This window comes from Eucalyptus grandis, chromosome 7 (genome assembly GCF_016545825.1).
Source record: "Eucalyptus grandis isolate ANBG69807.140 chromosome 7, ASM1654582v1, whole genome shotgun sequence".
Taxonomy (NCBI): domain Eukaryota; kingdom Viridiplantae; phylum Streptophyta; class Magnoliopsida; order Myrtales; family Myrtaceae; genus Eucalyptus; species Eucalyptus grandis.
Window position 1 is genome coordinate 49,435,843 of NC_052618.1, and position 13,388 is coordinate 49,449,230.

Here is a 13,388-nt window from a genome sequence, read left to right on the forward strand (position 1 = left end):
CCATAATCCATGAAAATATAATGTTTATTACATGTGATTATGGAAGATTATGTGTTGTGAAAACATATTGATCTCCATAGTCTTATACTAAGGTTATATAGGATTTGATTGGTTTTGAGATGCCGTTATTTAAATATTATTTTTTTAAAGTTGTGGCCACATAAAAAAAGATTTCAGTTATTAATCCGATAGTGTCATTTTTAATATAAAATCATTTTCAAAATAAAATAAGTTAATTAATGTAGCCTAAGTGGGAGAATGTTAGAAATTTCTAATAATATGGATTACATTAATTAATAAATTTACCATTTTAAATAATCGGGTTAATGGATATTTCAATATTTGTTAAATCCTTGAGTGATCTCATTGAATTAGGTTTTGTCATCTATTAATAACGAGCTTAATTGTGTAACAAAAGTGTAGGCAATTGTGTTAACTGAAACCCGTAATGTGAATAAGACACGTTATTAATTAGGGTTTGCTAGATCTTTTCTCTAACCTATAAAAGGGTAGGTTATTGCTTGAATTCCATTGAAAGTTACTATATCGAAATAGGTCATAAAGATCTGGCATTCCAATAGATCTCTAATTATCAAGTTGATCTATTTTTCTTCAAATGAAACAATGGCTCAAACAGGTACGCTTGAATTCCGCTGTGCTTATTGAATTTAGTGTTTTATAGTCTTATATGGATTCAATTCTTCTTGATTGATTAGTTGTTTATGTGAATACTTTTTTTACGGGATTTACTCGGATTAGAAGCTAAAGCAAGGGTGTTTTATTTCGATTCAATATTACATGAGCAGCACTATACAGATGTGAATGGCCAGATGAATATCTCTAACATATTCATCCATTTACTAAGAAACATTACGGCTCGCGATCGCCACAAACGATATATAAGCTCGAACACATAAAGCTTCTGATCACCTCACCATCCCCAGAAGGAGAATTTCCCGAGAGGTGTTAGGCCAGGACCTCTCTCTGGCCTTCCTGAGCAAAACCCTAGCCCAGGCTACCCACGCTTCCCAGGACATCCTCTTGTCCCAGGGAGTCCCCCACTCCAGCAGCAGCCTCAGCCCGGCCTCGGCCTCCGTCTCCGCCTCCTCGTACCGCCCTTTCCCCAGGCACAGCTGCCCCAGCACCACCCGTGGCTCCCCGATGAACGGGTTCTTCTTGATGCTTTCCCTTAGCCTCCTTTCCACCGCGTCGTAATGCTCAGCTCCTCCCGACTTGCTCGCCTGGCACACCGCTTCCCAGTACTTGTCCCTCGCCTCGATCTGGTCCCTCGTGCCAAGGACCCTCGAGCACGACTGGAACACCGGCGGCACCACGAGTTGGATGTCCTCATCCCGCTCTTTGGATGGCAGCTTGGAGTCGGCGTTGCTTGTGTCCATCTTCTTCTCGAGCATGGAGATCTCTTCCTCTCTCGCTATGAGCATGTAGACTGCGGCCATCCTCGACATCGAGTTCATCCAGAGCCCGGGCTTTCCATCCCCGGGCCACAATGCCCAGAAATTGTTCCCGGTTAACTCCAACCGCCCGTCGCTGTTCTCGAACAGCGTGTCCTGAAAAGTTAATCGGTCAATCTCTCGACACAACAAGACTCAGAACGAGGTGAGAATTTAGAGAGAAAACTCGAATATAACAGATTGACTCATTTGTTTATAGTGGTGATATGTCCGACATACCAGACCAAATCAACAGCAATGGTAATGAATAACGGATCTGGGTATGATGACACGGCAACCATTACCTGAAATCCAAAGAAGTAATCGCTGAAATCGGCCATGATCATTATCAAGAGAATGGCGACCACCCTCCTCGAAACGAGCACGTCCTCTCCGGTCTTTCCGTCCTTCATCAATACCCCCTGTGCAGGCAACAGAGACTGGACCTTCGTCCGCCAGGCCTCATCGCCTTTGAACTCTCCCTTCTTCTTGGCATTCTGGAGGGACATCTCTGAGAACTTCAGATGCTCGACAAGCTCCAAGTCGTCGTAGCGGAAGAGCAGGTCGTCGAAGATAAAAGTCACCTTCGGGAGAACGCAGTAGAGGTAGACGAGGCGCTCGGCAGCATCGCCCACATGGCTGCGGACGACGTCACGGCTGGTGTTGGGTTCGAAGAGGGCCAGGTCAATGGTGGGGTAGGGGAGTAGGCGGAGTGGAACATGCCGGCGAGGCAGACGGCGTCAGGGGCCCCCAGAGACGGAGGATGCGGTAAGTGTTGACGTGGTGCTCAAGGAAGCTGGTGGTCTTGTGCCAGCACTCCCCGACACCGGCCGAGCGGAGAGTGGCCACAAGGGAGGGAGGCGCGGGTCGATGACCTCAAGCTCCCCACGCAGGAAGGGCCGCGCGTCATCGAGGAGGGCTTGGAGGTCGGTGGTGGTGGTGCGAGGCGAGAGAGATTGCGGTGGTGCTGTGGAGACCATAGTCGGGAGGAGATGTAGTTTAAGATCAAGGTTTTCTTGTGAACAAGAGTTTGTGTTTGTTGAGATATTTGTAGTGTCTTTTGGAGGAGTGCGTGATTGCTGCTGCTCTTAGCTGCTGCTCTTAGCTAAAGATCAAAGATCGAAATGAGAAAAAAAATGTCACAATTTAGGTGCTTATGATATAAAAAGGAGTTTCTAAAATAATATGTGCAGGGTTAAAATAGCTAGCGACCCGTGTACATATCACTTTATTTTTTTAACTGCTTTCACTTAATTTAAGTTATGTGACGTAACTTAGATTAACACATAGAATGCAATGCCGATTCATTCTTTTTGGGTTTTCTTATTTATGAAATAAATCCCTAAACTCAACATAGACATGACTTGAATCGACTGTTATTGTTTTATGTGTCCTAATCTAACATGCACTAATGAACTAGTATAAAATCCTAAATGACACGATACTATTCTATGATAATCTATAGAAAAAACTACTAAAAATCCTAAACTTTACCTAGTATGACAAATTTACTCGAACTTTTTTTTTTTTTGCAACACAAAAAATTCTAAACTTTGCCAATTGTGACATATTTACCCCAAACTCTATGGCTAAAGGGCATTTTCATCTCTTAATTTTTAAATATTTTTCTTTTTCTTTTCCTTTTTTTTTTTTGTTCATTTTCTTCTTCTTTCTTCCTTCGCCAACCATGGCTGAAGGAAGCCAAACTTAGGCGAGGGCTGCCCTTGGCGGCGTCGAGCGAGGGTTGCCCTCGCTAGCCCTCACTGATCTAGCGAGGGCGATTTGGTGAGGGTGACCCTTGCTCGATGCAGGTGAGGTAGCCTCGCCTAGGTCAAATTTAGCAAAGAATGCCCTCGTTTGATGTCGATGAGGGTTGCCCTTGCCAGCCCAAGCGAGGGCCACTTTCGCTGTGTTGGGCGAGGGCGGACCTCCCGGATGCGGGGAGGGCAACCCACACTTGATGCTAGTCGGGCGGTCCTCGCCTGAGTTTGGCTTCCCTCCGTTGGCCATGGTGGAGGGAAGAGAGAAGAAAAAAGAAAAAGAAAAAGAAAAAAAAAAAAAAAAAAGAAAAGAAAAGGAAAATTAATTTTAAAAATTAAAGGCGAAAATGCCTATAGTTTGGGATAAATGTGTCACACGGGTACAAGTTTGGGGTTTTTAATGTTACAAAAAAATTGGGATAAATGTGTCACAATTGATAAAGTTTAAGGGTTTTTTGTGTCATAAAAAAAATTTAGGATAAGTTTATTACAATAGGCAAAGTTTAGGGTTTTTAGTAACTTTTTCCCTAATCTATATGCAATACCAACATGGCATGAATGCTTTGACTTTCCCGTTATTATATGCAAACGGTATGGAAGGCTAACTTTTTTATCGAGTTACTTAATTGAGAACAAAGATACATAATCACCAAATAGAGATTGGTAATTTCAATGATACTTGATAGATCTAATGTTTATTTAATCAACGAGTCCAACTAATTTTATTTATTAAGCTACGCGCTTCAGGAGAAGGGTACCCAAAAAGGTTCACATGCCCCTACTAATCCCATGAAACCAAGCCGCATTATTACATCCTAGAATGAAGAAACATGTCAAAACCACCAAGCCGCATTAGTACATCCTAGAATGAAGAAACATGTCAAAACCACCAAGCCGCATTAGTACATCCTAGAACGAAGAAACATGTCAAAACCACCAACTATCCCAACAACTGTCCGATGTGTGATCTACCCTAAGTAGCATAGCATAAAGAAAAAAAAAAAGGCCCTGGACTTTACAAATCACGTCTAATCGCTAATCAATAGATTCACGATTAACTACTACTACCTTTGAATCGTTTCACAGAAAAGGTTTCCCATTTTACTAGAGCTTTTTTCTGTCGTCATGTACTTAGTTGGGGTTCTAAGTCACAATTTGTGTATATAGGCTGCTTCAAGCTTTTGAGAATCATTTATATGCACTACTACAGATTGCAATTAGTCCATAACGATAGGATAGACTACTTACGGAGTTGTTCAGGAGTGTTGGAATTCATGATCCAATTTCTACAAAAATCTAGAATTTAGATGTTGATATATTTTATAAAAAGCCTAGACTCCTCTAGAAATGCCGACAAAACTCCAGTCTACTAATGATAGTTGGAGCCCGCGGCCTAGAATGAAAGCCAAAAAAAATGAAAATCTCTGACGGAGCAGAGATATAATTCATGTCTAAGTCGGTTATTAAGCCTATATAAAGGCTTTGTAATCGTTCATTCGTGCGAGTGGGTAGCAGACCATAGAAAGCTTACATTTTTAGAAATACTTCTCCGCCAACGCTTCTTTTTATCTCCTATTTCCATCAACTTGATAAACTTATATATCCCGTGACCTATGTCCTTGAATTATCCTACCTTGTCCATCCTCTACCAAACGTGTCCTGCATATATACACCTGCACACAACATCAAACCACAAACTATCAATATGAAAACCACGTTTCCGCACGCAGCCATATTTTCAATGAGGAGCTGTAGGCCGTCGAAACTGCTTCCCAAGTTCGACATAGTTAGAAACTCAAATGTCTTAAAGGAGAAGACAAAGATTTGCATACCTGATTTTAAATCCATGGGTCTATGACCCTCAGTACCCTAGCTCGATGAGACCGCCCCTCATGAGTGTTCCTTATGTGAGAAAGTGGGTGTGTATGCGTATTGAACCGCAAAAAGTGAGAGCTAGATGATGGTCCTTAGCTTATTTATAGAGTTTTGGATGGGCCTCTCATTACGGGCTGCCAGGCCAACTCGACCCACACAAAGGCCAGGTCATATTCGACTATCAAGAAACCTTATATCCTATATTATTAGATCAACTCTGTAAAAACGGTTAATTACAATTTCAATTAATGTAGCTCATATCAGGAAAATTCTACGGGAGCTTCCCATGATCATAAAAATTGTCCACGAAAATTGTCCACGAACTTCATTTTTGACGTTTCAAATCGCCTGTTGACTGAATGGAACCTCAAGAATTAGTTACTTAACTTTCATACTTGTTCATGCGTTTCCGGAACGAAGAAGAAACTCAGGGATTTACAGAGGCAATGTGAGCTTCTGATAATGCAGGCCACCTAGTGATAGATTCAGCCATCGGACCTTTTTCCTTCTCCCAAACATGACAACCACTGCATATCACTATCGTCTTTGCGAGATGTTGAAGTGAGGGATATTGATCACGTTTTGTGCTGGATAGCACATTCTGGATTGAGTTTGAAGATCGTGAGTTTCACAGCAACAGCATGAGTCGAAGAGAAAAAGCTGATTTTAACAATTTGGGCAGGACAAAATCGAGTCGGTTTGATCCAAGCTGGGTCGAATAGACGATGCCGAATTTTAACTTTTTCCAAGCAGTTTGCATAACCACCAAAGAGTAGCAGCTTTATCACCAAGCTTTCTGCGGCCTATGGAACTTTCCTCGTTAATAAGCTATGGAAGAGAACGCAGCAAAAACCAGCATTTTCCACAGATGGATGCCTTCTCTCAATAGAAGTCCTCGTTGAACTTAAGAATCTCGTGCAGACTTATCTCAGCTGATTTGAACCGACGCATTGGACTCCTATGATTGTCGACATAAAGCCGGGCTTGAAGGAGTGGTAAGAGACTCTCATTCACCCCCAAATTCATCAAGGTAATTGCGAAGAGCATCCTCACTTTTTCGTCGAATTCTCTGATAAAAACTACTCGGGTCACATGAATAAAATGATAGAAGACATCGGCGAAAAATTGAAAACACCCAGAAACACATCTGAAGCACATTTCGACCGTCAAACTGAATGCACTTATAACTTTGCACTCTAGAAATTGAGGCTGCAGAGATGCCGCATTTTGTCATGCCATACATGATTTCTCAAATTCTCTCAACATCTTTCGACATCAAGTTGCTGAGGACGCACTTGTAAGATTATATGCTACCATTCTCAGTCTATATAAACCCTATTGCTGGTGCATGCAAGCATGAGCTCGCTAGTTATACAATGTAATGCTTCTCCCCATGATCAGACCGGCGTTCGTCCAAGATGTAAAGCATGGAATGTGATGCTAAACGGGTCCTCAACGCTAGAACACATGGGACGTCGTGCACTAACACTGAACTAGCAAATGTGTTCAGGGACCAGATAGGAAGAGATAACTTTCAGGTGTTTCAGGAGCATGAAGTCCCTGCGCACCTGAAAAGCCCATGGCGTGTCCTTAATTTTGTGAACTTCGTGATTTTTCTTTTAAAATGATATCTGGCCGCCTGGGGTGATTGCCTCAAATGACGGGCTCAGGCAGGAACTAAAAATTCTCTATGGAGGCAAATGTGAGATTTTCTTGAAATTACTACTAATTGTTCTAAAAGTTTTCAGCTGTTAGATGAATGCGTGATTTAATATTTAATTATTCTAACACTCCCTTCATATTTAGTCTGATCTTTTTGCTTAGTACTAAGCGTGGATATATTTAATTGATGAGGTAAATGGGGTCTGAAAAGGTTTGAATTCAAAACCTTTGACTCTGATATTATATGAACTTTTATAAGATTACTATTAACTATTCTAAAAACTTAAATTGTTAGATGAATGCTTGATTTAATTTTTAATTATTTCAATAATAAAGATCAATGTTCAAATACCAGAACACTTCTACACAGCACTTCTACATTCAGTTCCATTCCACATAAGGAAAAGTGAAGTCTGGGAAGCTGATGAAATTCACCTAACGAAGGAGCAAATTGTTAAAGGAACAGGATCATCTTTATCTCATCCTTTTACTATAAAGTCAGTTGGTGACTTCGAAAGGAAAAGATAGATCAAGTATGCGAAAAACAGAAACAAGCTGATGATCAACAATGGGAAGCTGGTGATGAAGACTGACATGAGTTGATATAGAAGACATGGATTGCCAAGCTAGCAGACTAATCGACGGTGAAGAACATGTGATGTAGAAGACACGGATCACCAAGCTGGCTTAGTTAACGGGTTGTTATTCTGTTGTAAACAGTTAGCTAAGTTTGGTAGTTCAGTTTTTTTGTTACTAGAAAAAAAGTCAGCTTCTCTCCTTTGTTATATATAGAGAGAAAGAAAACTCCGTAGAGCAATGAGAATCAAGCTCAACTATGATATGCACATACAATGATACTGGGGATTAGCTATGTTGTATCACTCTAAAGTTCCACTGAAATTTTGGGTAGATGCCTTTGTGACAGCTAATTACATTGTAAATATTCTCCCCACACCAAAACTAAAGATGGATACACCTATAACAAAATTAATAATAGTCAGCCAAGGTATGATCATTTAAGGGTGTTTGGCTGTGCTTGTTATCCTTGCTTGAGACCATATGCAAACCACAAATTTGATCCTCGATCTCTTACTTGTGTATTTCTGGGTTACAGTGATCTGCACAAAGGATATCGATGTCTTGTACCTACCGATAATCGTGTATATATCGGTAGACATGTTGTCTTTAATGAAACATCTTATCCATTCACAAAGAGGTTGGTCAATGAGTATGGACAGCATACAACTTTATATAAACAATGGATTGGAGAAATTCAATTGTTCGAACCTCCAAGTACTGGCTCAACATATAATAATCCTCTTCATCAGTTAGCCAAAAGTCAGAATCATCACGATATGGGTGATTATTATAGTCATCACCTATATAGTGGACAGGAGCCACAGACTGCTTCCTTAGTACCAATGCAGAATGAATTCACAATAGACGCACAACCGCTTTACTTCAATAGATGTTGTGCCTACGAGATATCTCTACCGATCAAGAACAACATACTTCCAGCTCTTTATCTTCACAAAATGATCTACCTACTAACATTAGTCTTGATCAAGAGCAACACAATTCTAGTCTTACTTCTTCTCAAGGTACTACTACGCTTCATCATATGCAGACTCGATTGAAATCTGGGATTAGAAAACCAAATCCAAAGTATGCTTGTTTAGCTGAGTATCAAGTTCCTATGGAACCAAGGTCTATTAAATCAGTCTTAGCTGATAAAGCTTGGTATAGTGCAATGGAAGAAGAAATAAGTGCACCGTATGAAAATCAAACTTGGATATTAGTTCCCGTAACCGACCCAGGATGGATGTAATAGGCTGTAAAGTGGGTGTCTAAGACCAAACTGCACTTTGATGGTAGCCTTGACGACTAAAGGCTCGACTAGTAGCCAAAGGTTTTCACCAAGAGGCGGACTTGACTTTTACTTGAGACCTTCAGCCTTGTTGTAAAACATGCAACAATCCGTATAATGCTGTCTTTAGCTCGATGAAACAAAGGCCAATACATCAACTTGATGTCAAAAATGCTTTCCTCCATGGAGATTTGAATGAGACTCATATATGGAACAACCACCTGGCTTTATACATCCTAAAAAATCGAGTTATGTTTGTTTGCTCCAAAAGTCCTTATATGGCCTTCAACAAGCCCCAAGAGTTTGGTTCGATAAATTTAGCAAATTTCTACTCGAAACTGGCTTCTTCTGTAGCACAGCAGATCCTTCCTTATTTGTTCTTCATGTTGAATCACATACAGTGTTATTACTGCTGTATATCGATGATATAATCTTGACTGGTAGCTCATCTCAACTTTTAACTACCTTGATTTAGAAGCTCAGCCTCCACTTCCATATGAAGGATCTTGGATATCTTCACTATTTTTTAGGCATTGAAGCCAAACGTACTTCATAAAAATCTATTTCGTGCCAAACAAAATATGCCACCGACTGCTTGAAACGAGCTCATATGGCTGGATGCAAACCAATCTCAACACCCTTGCCACTTCGATCACTTTCCATGATCAATGCTACAAATCAACTAACAGATCCTATTGAGTACGAAGCTTGGTTGGTGGTCTTCGATTTAACTATTACTCGACCGCACTTGGCTTTTGCCACAAATCTTCTTTGTCAAAAAATGCAACATCCTACAGTGGCGAGACTTTCATCAATTAAAGAGTCCTTTGATATGTCAAAGGCACCATACATCTTGGGGTCTATCTCCATTCTCAAAGTTCCGATAAACCTCTATGGATTTTCAGATGCTAATTGGGCGGGTCTATTGTCACACGACGTTCTACAATTGGGTTTTGTACCTTTCTCGATCTAATTTGCTTTCTTGGTCAGCCAAGAAACAACCCACTGTTTCAAGATCCTCCATAGAAGCAGAATACCGGGCACTTGCATCAACAACTGCCGAACTCACTTGGATAAGCTTTTGTATTACGTGATATTGGTATTTCTCTTCCATCAGCTACATCTTTATTCTGTGACAACAGATCAGCAATTTCTCTTACAGCAAATCCAATACTGCATGCTCAAACGAAGCACATCGAAGTCGACTTCCACTTCGTACGTGAGAAAGTTTCTTCTGGATCTATTCGTGTTCAATATATACCTAGTCATCTTTAATTAGCCGACATCTTTACTAAATCTCTCACGATTAGCTCATGTTACTCTTCGAACCAAATTGGGAATGGGTTTCTTCACCCTTCCCAATTTGAGGGGGATGTTAAAGGAACAGGATCATCTTTATCTCATCATTTTACTATAAAGTCAGCTGGTGACTTCGAAAGGAAAAGATAGATCAAGTATGCGAAAACAGAAACAAGCTGATGATCAACAATGGGAAGCTAGTGATGAAGACTGATTATGAGTTGATACAGAAGACATGGATTGCCAAGCTAGACTAATCAACGGTGAAGAACATGTGATGTAGAAGACACGGATCGCCAAGCTGGCTTAGTTAACGGGTTGTTATCTGTTGTAAACAGTTAGCTAAGTTTGGTAGTTCAGTTTTTTTTGTTACTAGAAAAAGTCAGCTTCTCTCCTTTGTTATATATAGAGAGAAGAAAACTCCGTAGAGCAATGAGAATCAAGCTCAACTATGATATGCACATACAATGATACTGAGTAGAGAGAACAGAGGAGGAAGAACAGAGATTTGTATTGATTGTTGTAGTTGATACTTTGTAAAAACATGAGCTTCTCGATACAAAGCTATATAGAACATTTCTTGTACAGATTTTTCTTCTTCTGAGTCTATTCTTCATCATCATCATCTGATTCTATTCTTCATCACCTGCATCTTCATTTTCTCACAAATAAGGAAGAAGAAAGGCCGAAGAGCACCGAATTCCAAAACCATTAACGAAGGGCGGGTTCGGTTCGGGCACTCAAGCTCGCCATGGCTTTCGGAACTAACTTGCATTCTTCCGACAAGTGCACGGCTCTATTCCAACATCTGAAGCCGAACCGACAAAAGGAGAACGCGTATCACCATCAACAAGCTAATTACCAAGAGAATTCTGGAGCTGGTCACTGGGTGAGTATCGCTTTCAAAAAGAACCATTGAACTGAAAAGGAATGAGCTCGAGCGCTTTCTACGTTCGGCTCTTCCACTCGGACATATTGATAATCTTATCGTATCGTATTATCATGTTGCATAGAGATGTGGTAAAATCAAAGTACAACAGCATTAATTGATTTCTTTTGTCAAAGCATCGATGTCATTCTATCTAGCAATAGGTGATGCTAAGATAACGACGGCAGAATAACGGTGCCTTTGAACTACAAATTTCTTTTGGGACTTTGCTAGCATAATAGTCTATTGCGAGTTATAACTTTTTGAAGAAGTGAATCCCGACAATTTATAATTATTTATGATTTGATTTTTTTGTGATTGTTGACACCTAATTTTAGCAAATCTAGGAAAATAAAGAAAATAAAAATTGCATTGGAACAAATAATAGGAAAAAATGAAAAAAATGGGGGAAATTGATTTGATTGAATTATGCAAGGAAATATGAAATCTCGATGGATGTTCGGATTTTGTTAAATGCAGCAACAATTTTGAAATCAAGTGAAAAATGGGCACAATTGAGCTGATTGCCAAATCATACAGATTTAATTTAATGTGACAAGAAAGGGTAACTCGGGAAATGCCATATAAAGAGACTGTTTTCTAATCACTATAAAAGAGAAGCTCATTTTCATGAATTAATGGGGGGTTCAAAAAAATCAAGAGAGAAATCCGTAAAAAAAAGGGGGGTTTTTCCGTCGTTCTACGGGAGAGAGAGAGAGCATACAAAAGGAAAAGCTTTAGAAAAGAAAAAGTCAAAAAAGTCAAAAAAGAAAAGAGGGAAGAGACGTGAGGGCCACAATTCTGAGAGCATGAGAGACACGTGAGAAGGGACGATTGAGAGGGGCACGCTCGCGAGAGCTGAACAAGTCACGGTTGAAACCCCTTCACGGCCATGAATTTGTCAAGTTCATGGCCGTGCCTGACGCCGACCCTGCTGCCAATCGTCCATTGCATTGACAACGACCAGCTTTGTTGCGATCCTCTCCGATGATAAAGTAGCAGCGTGCACCCCTCGTCTGGCGGTGATCAACAATCACGAAGTTTTGGAGGCCACAAATTGAAAACATACTGCCACAATAGAGAGAAAAGAGGGAGAGAAGAAGCTCTCTCGGCCAACCCTTGGCGGAGACGCTCGTCTTGGCGTGCCACGACACCACCATTGTGCCCTCATCATCGACAACACTACTGCATCGCCCTCCTTCAGCCACGAGCCAACCACTCCTATGATGACGGAGCTGCCCACGCCGGGCCGCTGCTGTTCGTGATCTGCCATCAAGTCATCGCCATCCGGGCCCAACGAGCTCAGTGCACCGTTAAGAAGTCCAGTACAATGATGCTGCACTAGCCCTCTGACGATGAAGCTACCGAACGTCGTTTGCTGATCGAGAGTTCCAGCCCAACTCCCACTACAAAATACGAAGCAAAGGACGTCCGTGAAGGAGCACATGGGCATCCACGCGTCACACCCAAGTCCAGGTTTCTTCACGGGGACAATACACTATTTTGAGAAGAAAAGTCAACACTGAGAGTTCAAGCAGTGAAAATCAAAAGGCCCGAGTTTTGGTCAAGGAAAGGAGGATTCTCTTTGCTGAATTTTCGAGAGAAAGGCCATCATTAACGGTTATTGCCGAATTACTTCCCGCGCGTGCTACGGGCTACGTGTCTGCTCCGATTCTCATCGCGCACGACATGGCTAGACACCTTTTCCTAGTGACGGATCTCGTCTTCTTTGCTTCACGAAGGTGTCGCTAATAAATTTCCTTGTTAGTCCAGCGTCTTTTAGCGTTCTTGTAGGTCTCGGAGCCGCTCCATAATCACTGCACCGCCGTGACGTTTCTTGCTGTCACCGAGTTGCTGCTACTTTGCTGAGACTACACCCAAGTTGAGCAACAGCAGCCATCCTGCCATGTCGTGTGCCAACCCGAGACCCATCTGCTGTGCCGAGCCTCACCCACGAGCTATTCCCGGTCATCTGTCAAGCCGATTCTGTTAAGCTCAAATGTGGCAATAACTTGCAACATTAGGTAATTATTTTATCCGAACTTGATTGATATTTTATTGCCTAATATATGTCTATTAATATCTAATATTCATATCCATGGGCGATAGGCATAACTTTCAATTAGGATTTATTTCCCAATTCGCAACCGCATATATTTTTTATTCCATCTATAAGGCTTTAGTGGAATAATTAATCACGCGGGAATAAAATTGATATCTTGATCTTTAAGGCTTAAGATCAATTTATCGAATTTATTAGCAAGATAATCAAGCCGATTTGGATATTGTTCCCTTTAATTCGAACGATGTATGATATCTTAGATGATTTTGAATGATTTAGTGTTTATCTTTTAATTGCTTTATTTATCTCGAAAATACAAAAAGATTGCATTTGCATATCATATATATTAGAATTAATTTCCGGATAGAATTGCATGATATAATAATTAGAATGCATGTTTAGATGGTATCTAGGCTAGATAATTTCTTGAATTAAATTGCATGTCAAGATAAATTTTTTGAGTTAAGATAGGATTCGATAAGTC

The 13,388-nt window shown here is 40.8% G+C and overlaps 1 non-coding gene across 1 annotated transcript; it reads right to left on the reverse strand.

Moving 5' to 3' along the window:
• Nucleotides 1-755: 755 nt before the first annotated feature.
• Nucleotides 756-2,543, reverse strand: LOC104454025. Its single transcript, XR_005552981.1, has 2 exons — nucleotides 1,757-2,543; nucleotides 756-1,568 (listed from the first exon to the last, which is right to left on the reverse strand). It is a non-coding gene; the product is annotated as an uncharacterized LOC104454025 (transcript).
• Nucleotides 2,544-13,388: the final 10,845 nt, after the last annotated feature.